Source organism: Scyliorhinus torazame, chromosome 17, assembly GCF_047496885.1.
Source record: "Scyliorhinus torazame isolate Kashiwa2021f chromosome 17, sScyTor2.1, whole genome shotgun sequence".
Classification (NCBI taxonomy): domain Eukaryota; kingdom Metazoa; phylum Chordata; class Chondrichthyes; order Carcharhiniformes; family Scyliorhinidae; genus Scyliorhinus; species Scyliorhinus torazame.
The window spans coordinates 45,974,346-45,990,761 of NC_092723.1; the positions used below are offsets into that span (position 1 = coordinate 45,974,346).

The window sequence follows — 16,416 nt, forward strand, 5'->3', positions numbered from 1 at the left end:
ATTACTGAAGAAGCATTGACTTCAGTGTCAATATTGATGAATGCTATCACCCTCTCGACACCCTGACAGGTGCGCATTCAAAGTAATTTGGTTTGAAGACAAGCAGAAACTGATAGAAATGTGATGTTTGCTGCATCGATAGTGAATTACAAATACCAGTTTGCGGACTGCTTACAGATACAAAGTATGCAGAATCTTATTTTTTTTAAAACGATTGGCGGTATGTATTAGGACAAGATTATAAGAAGGTAATACAACTTTGTTCATGTTAGCTATTGAAAAATTTCCGTGGCATGAAATATTGCGTCATTGAAACAATTTAAACAATGAGAACTTGAAGATAAGATACCCGCACCAGTTATAAAACCGTAGAATAAAGAACAAACTGTGTGGTAATCAGAGTAAAGGATGGAATACATCTTGAATCAAAATAGAAAATATGCAAAATAGCTGATGATTGTGTTTGCATAGCTCAATTGGCAGTGTGTTATCAATTGAATTTGTTGATCGGAGCCAAAAGCAAATCACATCAACATTGATCAGCAATCTTGCCCCTTTTTCTTCAGCACAAAACCTAGAAACATGGGAAGGGATTCTCCAATAATGGGGCTATGTCCCCACACCCGGGTAAAAACATGTGCAAATCACTCTGGACTTACCTGGAGAAGGTCCATGGTCATTCTCCTATTTGCAGAGGGCAAGGAGGGCCCTGGAGTACTCCTTGCAGCTCCGGCTGCCGATACGGGGCCCTGCACTTCTGGCCGGGGGGTCCGCGCATGCGCACGGCGGCGGCCTTCATTGGCCACCCCGCGCGACATGGCCGACCCAATCCGTGGACCGACACTGAAAACATAGGCCCCCCCCAGATCGCGCACGCCCACGGATCGGTGACCCCCGATCGGTAGCCTGGCCATCCTGGAGGCCTCCCCCACGTGCATTATCCGCAGCTGCCATGCTGAGTTCCTGACGGGTGGAACTTTGATAGAACTACGCCGTCAGGAACTCGGCCAGCTGCACTCAGTGAATCGTCTCGGGGGCCTCTTTCAATGGCCCCCGACCGGCGCCGCGTCGAACGCGCACGCGCGATTGGTGGCGAGTCTCCGGGGACCGGAGAATTGCGAGAGCGGCGTCAGATCGGGGCGAAATTCTCCGGAAACGGCGCGATGTCCGCCGACTGGCGCCCAAAATGGCGCAAATCAGTCGGGCATCGCGCCGCCCCAAAGGTGCGCATTCCCACGCATGCGCATTGGAGGGAGTTTCTTCTGCCTCCACCATAGTGGAGACTGTGGCGGAGGCGGAAGGGAAAGAGTGCCCCCACGGCACAGGGCCGCCCGCGGATCGGTGGGCCCCGATCGCAGGCCAGGCCACTGTGGGGGCACCCCCCGGGGCCAGATCGCGCCCCCCCAGGACCCCGGAGCCCGCCCGCACCGCCTTGTCCCGTCGGTAAGGTAGGTCGTTTAATCCATGCCGGTGGGACAGGCATTTTAGCGGCGGGACTTCGGCCCATCCGGGCCGGAGAATCGTGGGGGTGGGCCCGCCAAATGGCACGGCGCGAATCCCGCCCCCTCCGAATATCCGGTGCCAGAGAATTCGGCAACCGGCGGGGGAGGGATTCACGCCAGCCCTCGGCGATTCTCCGACCCGGCGGGGGGGGTCGGAGAATCTCGCCCCCGATCTCAGGTTTGAGTCCCATTCTCCGCCCCTTCGCCAATTGCGATTTTGGCGCAGAGGCTCGGAAAATCCCGCTCATGATATTGGGATCAATCTTGTCACTTTCCACTTCCAGCAACAAGGTATGGAAACACGGAATGATTTCCTGACATTCATTCAAATGGTCAGCTAATTAAGTACAAAGTGTGGCAGTATTCTGGGTATCTCTGTTGACTGGTAAACTTTCCCACCAGGAGGACAATGTTGGAAATGCTTTTAACTTAATTAGACAGAATTATCCTGATTTGATTCTTCTCAATCTCTGACCACATTCACTTTACTTAGTCACTGCCAACATTGATTCAGCTTTAAGTAGAAATTTAGAAGTGTAAAGAAAATGTTAATTGATATTTATGACTTGTCGAAAGAGCCCTCATAGTGGGGTCATAATTTTCTGTTGTGTTAGAATTGTGTGTGTTTTACTTTTATAGTTTGATATGAATTCAGAGATAATATCACATCAATTTGAGGTGACATAAATTAATAAGAAAAGCATTTTGACATAGTGTTAGCATGCATTGATTGACGGTTGTGTTTTGAGATTTAGGATTGCATTTATCCTAGAATTCAGGGGTACCCTGCAGTCTGTAATCTACTGACGTTCGACAAAATGAGAATGTTGGAATGTATTCAGAAAATTGCCAGTATCTTCAGTTCAAATTGCTCAATTAATTCTGTATGTGATTAGGCAAAATAAAGATCATTTAGCTGAACCATTTGTTAATTATATTAAAAAGAATGCATTATAAACGTTTCTATCCAGCGTCTGTTTTCTAATCTTACAATTTCACTCTAAGATTTCTGTGTGGTGAGGCAATGTGAAGGTACTAGGATCGTCTGTGGCATTGGTTATTCATAGTCTGCAGTTGGAAGCACAATAGCCTTGGTCAAATCTGTCTCTTAAAATGAATTACAGTTTGAGACTAGAACTTGAGTATGAGAGGAAATTGGAATAATTGGAAATTTTTAGCACCGTCTGTGACTTTAAATCTGCCATTTATAACAATAAATTTGCTGCACATGCTCCAGCCAAAGGAGTAATAGGATAATCCTGAAAACAATGTCAAGGAGACAACCTGGCACCTTTCCAGTGATTATCCATTTCTTTCATATCCTAGAATCATAGAATTTACAGTGCAGAAGGAGGTCATTCGGCCCATCGAGTCTGCACCGGCCCTTGGAAAGAGCACCCTACTTAAGCCCACTCCTCCACCCTGTCTCCATAACCCAGTAACCCCACCTAACATTTTTGAACACTAAGGGCAATTTAGCATGGTCAATCCACCTAACCTGCACATCTTTGGACAATGGGAGGAAACCGAAGCACCCAGAGGAAACCCACGCAGACACGGGGAGAATGTGCAGACTCCGCACAGACAGTAACCCAAGCCTGGAATCGAACCTGGGACCATGGAGCTGTGAAGCAACAGTGCTAACCACTGTGCTACTGTGCTGCCCAACTTCCAAACTTCACCAGAATCTTTTACTGCCACATTGAGTTGTATAGACAAATAATTATTTTAACTACCATAAAGCTAATTTCCATCAGGCTTATACCTAGAAACTACTATTTTCCTGCAGGAAGAAACTTTAGCACACTGCTCAACCTATCTCTTGGCATGACTTCGCAGACAAAGACTTTTGGAAGGTTGTATTTTTCTTCTCATTGGATGCAGCCCCTATGGTGGCTGGTCAGGCCTATCTGTGACCAGCAGATTCTCCCACAACAGTTGATAGTGAATGTGTAGTCGCTGATGCGGAAAATTGGATCTATCCTTTTCCTCTTTCATGCTGTCTCTTGGCGCAGTCTCAAAGGTGTTGCAGCATTCCCGATGTGACATCTCCAGGCATCATGATCTATGACATGCACTTCCCATTGGCGATGGCCAATGTGGGAGCGTTTGAAATGTTTGCGTGAGGCCTCTCTGTTTTGTTTACCAGTGGTCAGCTCTCCGTACAACACAATATTAGTCAGGCAACCGCCATCCATCTCGGCAATGTAACCGGCACCACGCAGTTGGCTTTGCAGGAAGATGGCCACAACGCTGCTGATGTTGGTAGTTTCTCAGATTTCAATGTTTGTGATGTGGTCCTGCCAGTGAAAGCAACAGTTTAACAATGTGCAGGTTAGATGGGTTTACGGGTATAGGGTGGGGAGTGGTCCTAGTTTGGGTGCTCTTTCAGAAGATCGGTGCAGACTCATCGCATTTATAGTGCAGAAGGAGGCCATTCAGCCCATCGAGTCTGCACTGGCCCTTGGAAAAAGCACCCTACCCAAGCACACACCTCCACTCTATGCCTGTAACCCAGTAACGCCACTTAACTTTTTTGGACACTGAGGGCAATTTAGCACAGCCAATCCACCTAACCTGCACATCTTTGGACTGTGGGAGGAAATCAGACAACCCGGAGGAAACCCACGCACACACGGGGAGAAAGTACAGACTCCGCACAGACAGTGACCCAAGCCAGGAATCGAATCTGGGACCCTGGAGCTGTAAAGCAACTATGCTAACCACTGTGCTACCATGCTGCCCCTCAATGGGCCACATGCCCTCCTCTGCACTGTAGGGAAGCTGTGAATTTGCCGTTTGTTTTTGAAAGCCGATTGTTCATTTCCTTGTCTATGGTGGCACCAAACAAGTTGACGCTCCCCAAATAGGTACATTTCTTGACAGCATTCAGCTTGGTTCCTTGATGACAATGTTTGGTTCTTCTTGGTGTGCAGGTTGATGGAAAGCTTCAGTTATCTCAAAACTGAGTTTTCGTTCAAAGAATTGTGCCAACTTGGGTAAATGTGGTGTTATGAATTGCAGTCTGACTGAGCATGGGCCAGGAGATCGCAGTCATCAGCAAAAAGGAAGTTAATAGATGGGCTTTTCTTATGTCTTTGAAGACGCCAGAGGTGAAAAGACCTCCATCAGTCCGGAACCTGCTCAATCATAGATTCAGCTCATTCTTCCACTGTTGTAAATATGAGGGGCGGGATTCTCCACTCCCGCGCAGAAGTGGCCGCGCCGTTGTGAACGCCGTCGAGGTTCACGACGGCGCCAAACGGCCCCGATCCCGACCGATTCAGGCCCTGACAATGGGCCAGTATCGGGGCCGCGTCATCTACACGCGCCAGGCCTTGTCGCCCGCGTAAAGTCGGCGCCGCATAGATGACGCGGCCGGTGCCGCATAACAGGCGTCATCCGCGCATGCGCAGGTTGGCCGGCGCCAACCCGCGCATGCGTGGTTTCCGTCCTCTCTAAGTCCGCCCCGCAAGAAGATGTCTGACGGATCTTGCAGGGCTGCGGAAGGAAGGAGGTCCTCCTTCAGAGAGGACGGCCCGACGATCGGTGGGCACCGATCGCGGGCCACCCCACATTTGAGGTACCCCCAGGTGCAGGATCCCCCCCCCCCCCCCCCCCGCAGGCCGCCCCCCCAGCGTTCACGCACCGTTCACGACTGCAGCGACCAGGTGTGGACGGCACCGGGGGGAACCCGCCGTTTTGGCCTGGCCGCTCGGCCCTTCCGGGCCTGAGAATCACGGGGGTGCCGGAGAATCGCCATTTTCGGTGTCTCCGGCGATTCTCCGGCCTGCGGCCCGCGAAACTCGACCGGGCCGTTCCTGCCACTTGGGAGAATCGCGGGAGGGTGGCGTCCCGGGGAATTTTGGCGGCCCAGGCGATTCTCACAACTGGCGCGGGAGTGGAGAATCGCACCCGAGATTCTTCCACCTCTGCCACTCCTTCTCTCCACTGCTACAAAAATCCCAGTCCAAGCCTTCGACAGAGCAAGGCTCAATTTCTCTAGTGCTCTCAATGAGGACTGCAATAATCTAAAATTTACAACTCGCTCCAAACAGTACACTCTGTGACTTTCCGAATAAGTTTTAGTAATTGTCAATTGTTTCAATTTATCAACATTAAAAGTAGGTCGATCACGGCCCATCTGTGATCGTGTTAATTCCATCATTCTCAAGTGGCTAAACTGCCATTTCACTATTAAAAATGATGATCAGTTTAATGGTGTAGCACTGCATGATGTGAAATGCCTTTCCAGAACTAGAGAAACTAATGTTCATGGATGTGAATGTTAGAATCTACACAGATTAAAGTAAGATAGCAATACATGCACGTCGAAAGAGTTTGTGATGCAGGAGCGAATGGTAATGGGGAAAGTGATAAAACAAAACGTGTATCTATTGGAGGTGTAAATGGCAGATGAACAGTCACCAACACCAAACACAAGGGATAATAAACCTTAAATCTGCAAAGAAAAAGGATCCAAAATGAGGCAGAGATAATCATCGGAAATTGTTGAAATTGGTGTTAGACGGGATTCTCCTTTCTGGGGACTAAGTCCGCACGCCGGCGGGAAAACTGGCGCAAACGACTCCGGCGTCAACGGGCCCCCAAGGTGAGGAATTCTCACCAGTCTAGGGGGCGAGATGGACGCCGGAGGGTTTGGTGCTGCTCTAGCGGGCCAGGCCACCGCATGCCCCCCCCCAGGGTCGGATCCCCCCATGCTCCCCCGAGGACCGCCCCAGCCTACTTACCTGCCAGGTCCTGCTGTGTGGGACCATGCGTAACCCACGCCGGTGGGACTGGCCAAAAACGGATGGCCGCTCGGCCCATCGGGACCCTGAGAATTGCCGGGGGGGTCGCTGCCAACTGCCCCCGACCGGTTTGGCGTGAACCCCGCCCCCGCCTCTAAAAATGCCGCCGGAGAAAACGGCAGCCGGCGTCGGGGTGGTGGGGCGGGATTCGCGCTGCCCCCTGGGAATTCGCCAACCCAGCAGGAGGTTGGAGAATCCCACCCAATGAGTCTGGAATGCTGTAGAGTCCCAAATTGAAAGCAATCCTGGAAAACCTGCTTGGTTGGCGTGTGTTCACTGCAATTCTACTTGTGTTGGGAGTTATTAACTGTAGTAGGTAATGGCGAATAGAGATTATTCAGTGCCCCTGAATGTTCACTCTTGCACAGGGTCATGGGAATTCTGTCTATGCAAACCTAGGGCGGGATTCTGTGATTCTGAGGCTAAGTGATGACGCCGTAAACACGGCATCAGGATCAGCAATTCTACAGGGGGCCAGCACGGCAGTGGAGCGGACCACGCCGTTCCAGCTGCTGATCCTGGCGTGAATTGAGCGCCGCGGGGACCGTGCATGCGCAGTGGCACCGGCATCAACGCACGCATGTGCAGTGGCTCCCTTCAACGCACCGGCGCCAACGCAACATGGCGCAGGGCTACAAGGGCCGGTGCAGAAGAAAGGAAGCCCCCAGCCAGAGAGGCTGGCCTGCCGATCGGTGGGCCCCGATCGCAGGACAGGCCACATCGGAGGCTCCCACGGGGTCGGATCCCCCCTACCCCCCACAGGCCGCCCTCGGACTCTTCAACACCAAAGTCCCGCCGGCTGAGAGCAGGTGTGAACGGCGTCGGCGGGACTCGGTTTTTTTACGACGGCTGCTCGGCCCGTCCCGGGCCTAGAATCAGCGCAGGGGGCCGCCTAGAATGGCCCCCAACTGGCGCTGCGCCACCCACACCGGCGCCAATGGGACCAATTCTCCGCTTTGCAGAGAATCATGTCCCGGCGTCGGGCTGCGTGGCGTCGAGATTCTCCGGCCCCGCCCGGGCTGAGAGAATCCCGCCCCTAACTCCTGAGATGTGCCCCGGAAGTTTTGATTTTCATTCCCAAGAAATGTTATGAGGCTCATGCCCCCCTGCCCTCAGAAAGAGTTGTAGGCAGCCACAGGGGCTAACGGGTGCAGTGCTGAACTTGTTCGAGCTATGAAAAAAGAATGAAGCAAAAAAAGCCCTCCAACACTTACCCCGTCACTGCCCTCACACACTCCCCATGCCCCATTTATGCCATATCATCCCCCATCTATCTCAATGGAATTTCACACCTTCCATACAGATATATGCCCCTCCACCCACTCCCCTTGGCCCTTTATAGCCCCTATGCCAACTTAGTGCCACTCTGTACAAGCCCGTATCCCTCATTCACCATTCTTTGCTGAGACTAAATACAATCCTTAAGTGCCTTTATATTAAATCTCTTCTCATTGATAAAACCCATTCATTACATTTATCTTCCTTTACTCCCTTATAAGAACAAATATTTGAATTCATATCCCACTTCAAATACTCTGAAAGCACTTTGAGCTGTCAGTCAATGACAACACCACACTGCAATAATGGTAGGTTGTGAAATCAGCCATGCGGCACCAGTCCTAAAATGACAACCCTTAAGCTTATGTCAACAGACAGAGTGAAGTAGCAAGCATTGACTTTTTTTCAACACAACAGAGAATTTGAAAAAATAAATTTAAAGAGCAGAAGTTAAATGCCTTGACAGCTTGGTAACTCTCATTGACAGCTTCCTTTGACATAGTTGTATCGTGTTTATCCACTTTTCATGCACTTTCATGTCTACCTTTAACCATCCAAAAATACACGTTACCTCTCCCAAAGGGCATCTTACCTTTCCCAAAGGTATTGTGGGATCACATTTCAAGGGCACCTTACGTTTCTGAAAGGCTACTACTACCTCGCCAATGACCCCTAGTGAGTTTAGACCTTTGCCTACCAGACCTAATGTGCACATATTCCCACATTCTCCTTGTGAAACTCGGATCAGACTGAAGGCAAATGCACTTTAACAGATACAGCTGCCTCGGTGAAACATGGATGGCCAAAGTTTGACCTGCCCACACAAATAGTGAGGCCCAGGCCAGGGTTTAGGGGGGTGAAACTTATTGGACTGGATTCTCCGTTTCAGCGGCTAACTGCCGGCTCAAATGGAGAATTTGCGAGAGTTTTATGACTGAAAAATCGCGCCGACCCCTCACCGATTCCGGGACCGGTGAGGGACTAGCAGCAACGCCGGGTGAAACTCCCGCCTCCCGTGCAGAAAACGGCTGAAGAATGGCAGGGTCCCTGGCCACGCATGCGCACGGCTGACTACCTGCAGTGGACACGTCGTACAACATGGTGCCAGCCGTGTGTGGACCTGACATGCCATTCGTGACCCCACAGATCACCCGATGGCCGCCCCCTGGCCATTCCCCACCAGCCCTCACGGAAGTCTCCCCGGCCAGCAGCATGGATCCCCGCCAAGTGTGGCGGTGCTGGACACAGTCCGCAGCCGTCATGTCGGGTTCCTGACCGCTGACACCACACGTGTCCCGTGCGGTCAGGAACTCGGCCTATCGGGGTGGAGCATCACGCCGCGCAACGCGATAATGTTTTTCGGACGGGGTAGAGCATGGCTGTCCGGCGTCAAACCGTCACTGGCCTCGATTTGAACGTTGGTTTACTGCCCGATCGCTAATTATGATATCGTCGTCGGGCAACAAGAATCCCGCCCCTTATTTTTGGTCTCCGCCACCATTTTCTCAAAGGCAGAGAGCAACTTTGCATGAAAATTTAGGTGTAGGTTATTTTAATAAACCAATAAGTGGATAAAGAAACAAAAAGAAGTGAATCACTTTGTGCAGTTTTGCAAAGACACATTGCTCCTCTATAATTCATTCTGATGCAAGAATTAGGCCTGATAAACACAAAGATATGTATGGTACAGGTCAGGAAGAGTCCAAGCTAATGGACAGAAGAGGCTCACGATGAAACAGGGCTGGTAATTCTCTCTATTGGGACTGGGCTGAGCAAGTGGTGATGCCAAATTTGCTTATTGTCTATATGGTACACCATTTTTACACCAAAAAGACACTCTGCAAGCGAATAGTAGAAGAAGCAAGAAGATTAAAATTGTGACCATAATGCCAGGCCTTTACAAGCACATTGAGAATTGAGAGCCCCCTGGGACTGTGCTGTGATGCCTAGAATGCCGGAGAAGATAAATTGCCTTGAAAATGTAGACATTGCTTTTGGATTGCTCCTCATGCTCTGAAAGGCCATAATTGGAGGCAGAACTCATAAATCTTTGCAGTCCTTCTGTAATAAATACTCAACGGATCAGCCTCTATCACATCCATTGTCATTTCAAATTGCTTCCTGTTCATTTGCAGTATTCTGCCTCCTTTTTATCCCGAGGTTATCGCCGTCTACTAGGATTGATTCATTTTTGTCCTTGTTGCCATGTGAAAGCAATGTTATAGATGAGGCAGCCGAAACCACAATGAAAGAATTCTTGGGGTTGTTTGTACAATCACATCCATATCAGGATCTCAGAGCATAAGCGTCATTGGCCAGTGGGACATTAATTAGATAAAATCCAGCTAAATCTGCTGATTTTAAGGATTCAATTTTATGAAGGGTGAGTGATTAATTCATGGGCTTTATTTCCATGATGCCAGCATGGTTCAGCTGGCAGCACTCTTGCCCCAGGATCAGAACATTGTAGGTTCAAGTCCTGCTCCGCAGATCCCAAATTCGCAGCTCACATTCCAGCATAATATTATAATATTGAGGGAGTATTATAGTGTCAGAGCTGCTGATTTTCAGTTGCGATGTTAAACCATGGCACTATCTGCCCTTTTAGGTGGACATAAAAGATTCCCTAGTACTATTTTGAAGAAGAGCAGGAATATGACTTGAGTCCGGGCCAATATTTAATCCTCAATCAACTTCAATTAACTGAACATTATCAGAATGTTGTGTGTTGAAGCTTGCAGTGAGCAAATTGACTGCCATCTTTCTTACATATAATGGTGACTAACTTTCAAAAATGCCTCACTGGCTGTGGGACGTCCTGAGGTTGTGAAAGGTTCTATATAAATACAGGTCTGTACTGTATACGGAAGTGTTGTCTCATTGCCTTGAAATCAAACAGTAGAGGGTGAAATGGTGGCACAGTGGTTAGCACTGCTGCCTATTGTGCTGAGGACCCGGGTTCGATCCCGGCCCCGGGTCACTGTCTGTGTGGAGTTTGCACATTTTCCCCATGTCTGAGTGGATTTCACCCCCACAACCCAAAGATGTGCAGGGTAGTTGGATAGACCATGCTAAATTGCCCGTTAATTGGAAAAAAATAATTCAGTATTCTAAATTTAAAAAACAGAAATCAAACAGTAGTAATTAGCATTCATTCATAAGATCGCAAAGCAAACATACATTTTTGGGCTGTTTTGTTTTAATCCATTTATTTGCTAACACACAGACGCATTACATCTCCTCATGCAATGTTTTAGAGTTTGACTCTTATTCTACTGACTGGATGGCCTTGTTCCAATTTCGTTCCATCTTCATTATCTGCACTTTCATGTCCTTTGACCCAATCAAGGAAATGTAAATCAATGACATTTGTGTTTCTCCAAGAAAGGAAGCACAAAAATTGGAACTAGACCGATAGACAATACACCCAGCCAATCACATCAACCAAATGACCGTCTTAAATTATTCAGAATTTTAAAAAGATCCCCTAAATTGAAACGTTGAACGGATAGAGGACAGTCTTCAAACATTTCAATTAACCTTGTTGCTATTTTTATTTGAATCACTTCACGCTATGCCTATTACCCTCTTGAGGAAAATATTAAGAACAGCGTGTATTTACATAGTCTCTCTAACATACAAATAGCATCCACACATGAAAGAAATTGGTTCCCAAGCACAATAAAGAGATTAGGGTCATATTTTTGATGATCTGTTTTAGTTTCTTTTAAATTATTTATCAAAGGGACTAGTAATTTTCTGAATTGAATAGATTAATGTTGAATTCAATGATCAGCTTACTTTTGACTCTAACTCACAATCCACTATGAAAATCATTAGCAACTGAAATCTTAGAAATTTAGCGTAAAGTACCAAATGGATAAGAAAACATTTCTAAACATGTTCAAATTAATATTTCCAACACAATTTTAATTAAGTTTACTACTAAATGTCAGTACATTTCAAACAAATCTAAAAAATATGCACATGTTAATTGATCTTTAAGGAGGCATCTACATTGTTCATAATGTTTTGGTATAAATGTGTTGATGAGGTTTCTTCTGCTATTTGTCCAGTTACTTTTATGTCAAATGGCTCAATGCAAAGCGTGACAAAAAACCTTGCTTTAAAAAAAATGTTTAAACAAATTTCAAGGTATGTTTCTAACTCGATATGTTGCCTGAGCATTATGTATTTAATCTCTATGATTGTGCCATCAATGCCCGATTCCAAAATGTTGATCATTAACAGGATGGCTGTTATCTATAGTCCTTTTGTGACCTTAGTTGTTACCATTGTGTGAACTACATATCTGAGAATAGAAATAGGATCATTACGATCGTGAGGGGTCTTGACAGGGTGGATGTGAGGCGGCTGTTTCCTCTTGGTGTAGAATTTAGAACTGGGTGGTCACTGTTTAAAAATAAGGGGTCGCTCATTTAAGTCAGAGATGAGAACAATTTTTTTCTCTCACAGGGTCATGAATCTCTTCCTCACGAGGCAGTGGAAGCAGAGTCTTTGAATATTTTTTAAAGGCAGAGTGAGATAGATTCTTGAGGGTGAAAGGTTATCGGAGGTGGGCAGGAATGTGGGGTTGAGGTTATAATTGAAGAGCCATGATCTTATTGAATGGTGAAGCAGGCTCAAGGGGCCTAGTTCTGCTCCCAATTCCTCAGTTCATAAGTAATAAATAAAGATCAATGACTTGCAGCTTCAAATTCTTCCCATTTGACTCCAAACAGGTTCTGAAACCCGGGGCGCGTTTCTCAAAGATCCGTGCCGGGCTGGAGAATCGGCACAACCGCGCCACGCTGCCCCGATGCCGGTGCGCGATTCTCTGAGGTGCGGAGAATCGGTGCCATTTGCGCCGGCGCGTTTGGCACGGCGCCGGTCACGGTCCGCGGCCGGGCCGCCAATTCTCCAGCCCGAATGGGCTGAGTGGCCATGCGGAAACGACAGAGTTCCGCCAGCGCTGTTTACCCCGATCGCTGCTGGCGGGAACTCTGCACGAAGGGTCAGGGGGCGGCCTGTGGGGGGGGGGGGGGGGGGCAGGAGGGCTCCATCCCTGGGAGGGGGGGCCTCCGATGGGGTCTGTCCTGTGATCGGTGGGCCGGCCGCTTCCCCCCCCCCCCCGGCCTACTTTGTTGCGTGGCCGGCCCCTGAACACCCACGCCATGTTGCAGAGGGGCCGGCGTGCTGAAGAAGTCCCCTGCGCATGCGCAGGTGGGCGTGGCGCCCATTTGGCGTGGGGAAGGGAGGCTGGAGTGGCGTGAACTGCTCCAGCGCTGTGCTGGCCCCCTATCGGGGCCAGGATCGGTTGTCCCCGCGCTTGTTTCACGACGGCACGAACACTTAGTCTCCATTTTGGAGAATCGCGCCCCCGATGTCTGAATTTAGTTCATTGACCCTAGCTGGACAAATGATTGTCCTGCATTCAGTTATTTTGTGGTTTTACTTGGATGCATTTCAGGAGCCATATTTCTGTGGGGGGGTGGAGGGAAGTCAAGTGGGGAAACTTCACGATCCTGCAGACTGTCTCCCTTAAAAAAAAACTGCTCACTCTATTTTATCCCGGGAAGATATGGATGGGATGCAGTTAGGCCCATCGCTTTCCAAGGCAAATCCAAGCTGGAAATGGAGTTGGCGGGTAGCAAGGCCAACAGGCTTGAATTTCCATCTTTTATTGGGACCTCAGCCCAGTTTTAATAATAAATGCCAGGTTCTCAAAGCCTCACTCCTTATCCACGCCCCATCTCATATTTCCCCTCCACAACTGTTCATACAGTTCACCCCATGCTATTCGCTCAGTATCCACATGGACTATCCACTATGACTCAGGAGCCATGACTTTGACTGAAGATGAGAAAATACTGGATACAGTTCACATTCAAACATACTTTAACAATCTTTCAATCATAAAACCCACTCAAAATGTTGTATCTCCTCAAGTGGCCAATCTTTTGTAAAAATAAACATATATTTCACTAACCTCATCAAAGACCGATAACCCATTAATAACCTGTGAATCAGAATGTCAGCACAAACCCTTGTTGAGATATGTGGTTATGGACCTTTCAAAACCCAGCCAAGCATTCATAATGGGTTTGGCTATAAAAGTAAACCCTGGAAAATGTAAACAATGGAGCCTATTGAAACTGAAAAAAACAGATGTATTTTTTGATGTACACCAGATGTCCTGTTAATCCAAGCAGTCCCTGAGAAGGTGAAAGCTGACATTTTTTTAAATTTAAAAAGACTCTGCATATCACTAAGATAGAGTTCCCAGCAGTGTTTACTTCGGTTTTAACACATCCAAGCTCATTTCTCAATGGGAAAAGTATTCTAATGCATCTCAACATTTACATAATGCTGACCAAGGTAATAGTAAACCTAGTTTTACAGGGTTGAGCCCTATAATCAGTCATTTCAGTAAATTAACAACTGGCTTACAATACAACATCTAACTTTTGAAACTGAAAGATCATTTTTTGTTTGCATTTTCAATTGTTTGCTGTTAATGAAAGGATTCTCAGAGCAGTTGAATATTTCCTGTTGGTTACCCGCTTGAGACTGGAGCTCCGCTGTGGTTCTTGATTCCTCTGAGGTGTCTTTAATCACAGGTCCTTACAAAATGGACCACACTCCATGAAAACAACAGAGGCTGGATTCTTCGATTTGCCGACTAAGTGCTGATGCCGGCATGGGAACAGTGGCGTTTTATGCCAGAGAAAACAGCGCAAAAGCTGCACCGATCCTCCATTCGGTGGTTGGCTCGCAGGTGCACCACGTAAAGCCCCCGGCATTACCTGTGGATACGGCTGAGAATTGTCGGGTCCTTGGTCACGCATGTGCACGGCGGTGGCCTGCAGCGGCTGCGCCGTGCAACATGGTGCTGGCCGCGCGCGGACCTGGCCTGCCAAAAACTGCCCCCCAGTAACCAGCCTCGCTGCCCCCGGACCACCCCCACCAGTCCCCCCAGCCCCCAACGAAGGCCCCCCTGCCAGCGGAATGGCTCCCTCCCGACTTTGGCGGCGCTGGACACAGTCCGCAGCTGCCACGTGGGACCCACGGGGAAAAAAAAGGAGAAGTCGTCCATGCCGTCGGGAGCTCGGCCCATCGGGTGTGGTGCATCGGGAGAGGGCCTCAGGTGATGTCTGAGGCCGTCCGGACGGCATGCGGCATACTTTTCGAGCATGCCGTTTTTGAGGGAGCGCAGCATCGCAAAAGCGGCACCGCCCCCGATTTCCAAACTTGATTTTCGCATTGGCGTCCGGAGAATTCCCGCCTCAGGTGTCTAAATTGCCCACCCCTACAATGAAGCTGACAAATGTGGAATATCTGAGTGCATGCTTGCTACCTCCATCCTTTTCCCGGGGCCATAAAAATCCCCAACCACGGGCATAGTGGCAGAAATCCTGGAATCATGTGCTACTCATCATTTTAAATCTCTCCTGCCTCTATTCCAACATGGACAAAAGGCACAAAACTCCAGGCTCAGGAGTTTCCCAAACACAATTGAGTGTTCAGAAACCTTGCCGGTTGATACCTTTTTCTAAACTTGATGGAATGAGGAGGTGAGACAAAGTGCACTGCAAATCAGGAAAACAGAAACTCAGCAACTTGGTTTGTAAACATTTAAAAATAGCGATGGGGTTTTCGCATCCTACCGGTCAAAAAAGAAGAGAATTTGGGGCGGCACAGTGGTTAGCATTGCTGCCTCACGGCGCTGAGGTCCCAGGTTCGATCCCGGCTCTGGTTCACTGTCCGTGTGGAGTTTGCACATTCTCCCCGTGTTTGTGTGGGTTTTACCCCCACAACCCAAAGATCTGCAGGTTAGGTGGATTGGCCATGCTAAATTGCCCCTTAATTGGAAACAAAAATGAATTGGGTACTCTTTTAAAAAAAAAAAAAAAAATTTTTTTAAGAAGAGAATTTAATAACAAATAATATAATTTTCATTCTTGAAATCATACTTATTTATTTTGTTAATGGTGAGGAAGGATTTATTTATTTTACCTGCCTAGGAACAGTGGACAGTTACTATTTTAGGGGCAGAGACCAATCTATTTTACCTGGTGTGGAGACGGAGAGATTTATTTTTTTCATGTACTTAAGGAATGACAAGATTTATTCTGCCTGATTGAGAGGCAGACAGACATTCCTTCATCTCAAATGATTGGGGGTGTACAGAGATTTATATAACCTGATGGATGGATACATTTATTTCACTGGGTGACACATTAATTTATTTTCATGGGAGAGATTTATTTATCTTAACTCCTGGTGGATGTTGCAGGAAAGCGAGAAGAAACAATCATAGGGCACAAAACTAACCCTGAACTATGCCATCATAATGCACTTTGACTCATAACATTACTTCAAAGGTTCGTAAGATATAGGAGCTGAATTAAGCCATTCGACCCTTCGAGTCTGCTGCGCCATTCGATCTTGGCTGATCTCATCCTAGCCGTCCTGCCCATTCTCCATAACCCTTCAACCCATTACCAATTAAAAATCTGTCTAACTCCTCCTTATGTTTACTCACTGTCCCAGCATCCACTACAACCTTTTGGGAGAAGCAGTTTCTCCTCAACTCTGTTTTCAATTGGCTTACCACTCATCTTAAGACTATGACCACTCATTCTAAAATTGCCCCCAGAGGAAGCATCCGCTCCATGTCTATTTTATCCGGACCTTTTATCCTATATACCTCAATTTGATCACCCCTCATTTTTCTAAATTCTAGAGAGTATAGGTCTAAACTACTGAATCTCTCTTCATACGACAAATCCCTCATCTCTGGAATCAATCTCGGGAATCTCCTA

The 16,416-nt window shown here is 47.9% G+C and overlaps 1 protein-coding gene across 3 annotated transcripts in view; it reads left to right on the forward strand.

Moving 5' to 3' along the window:
• Positions 1–16,416, forward strand: part of LOC140393857 (metabotropic glutamate receptor 4-like) — a 1,771,763-nt gene that overhangs the window by 1,302,273 nt on the left and 453,074 nt on the right. The window lies entirely within an intron of this gene.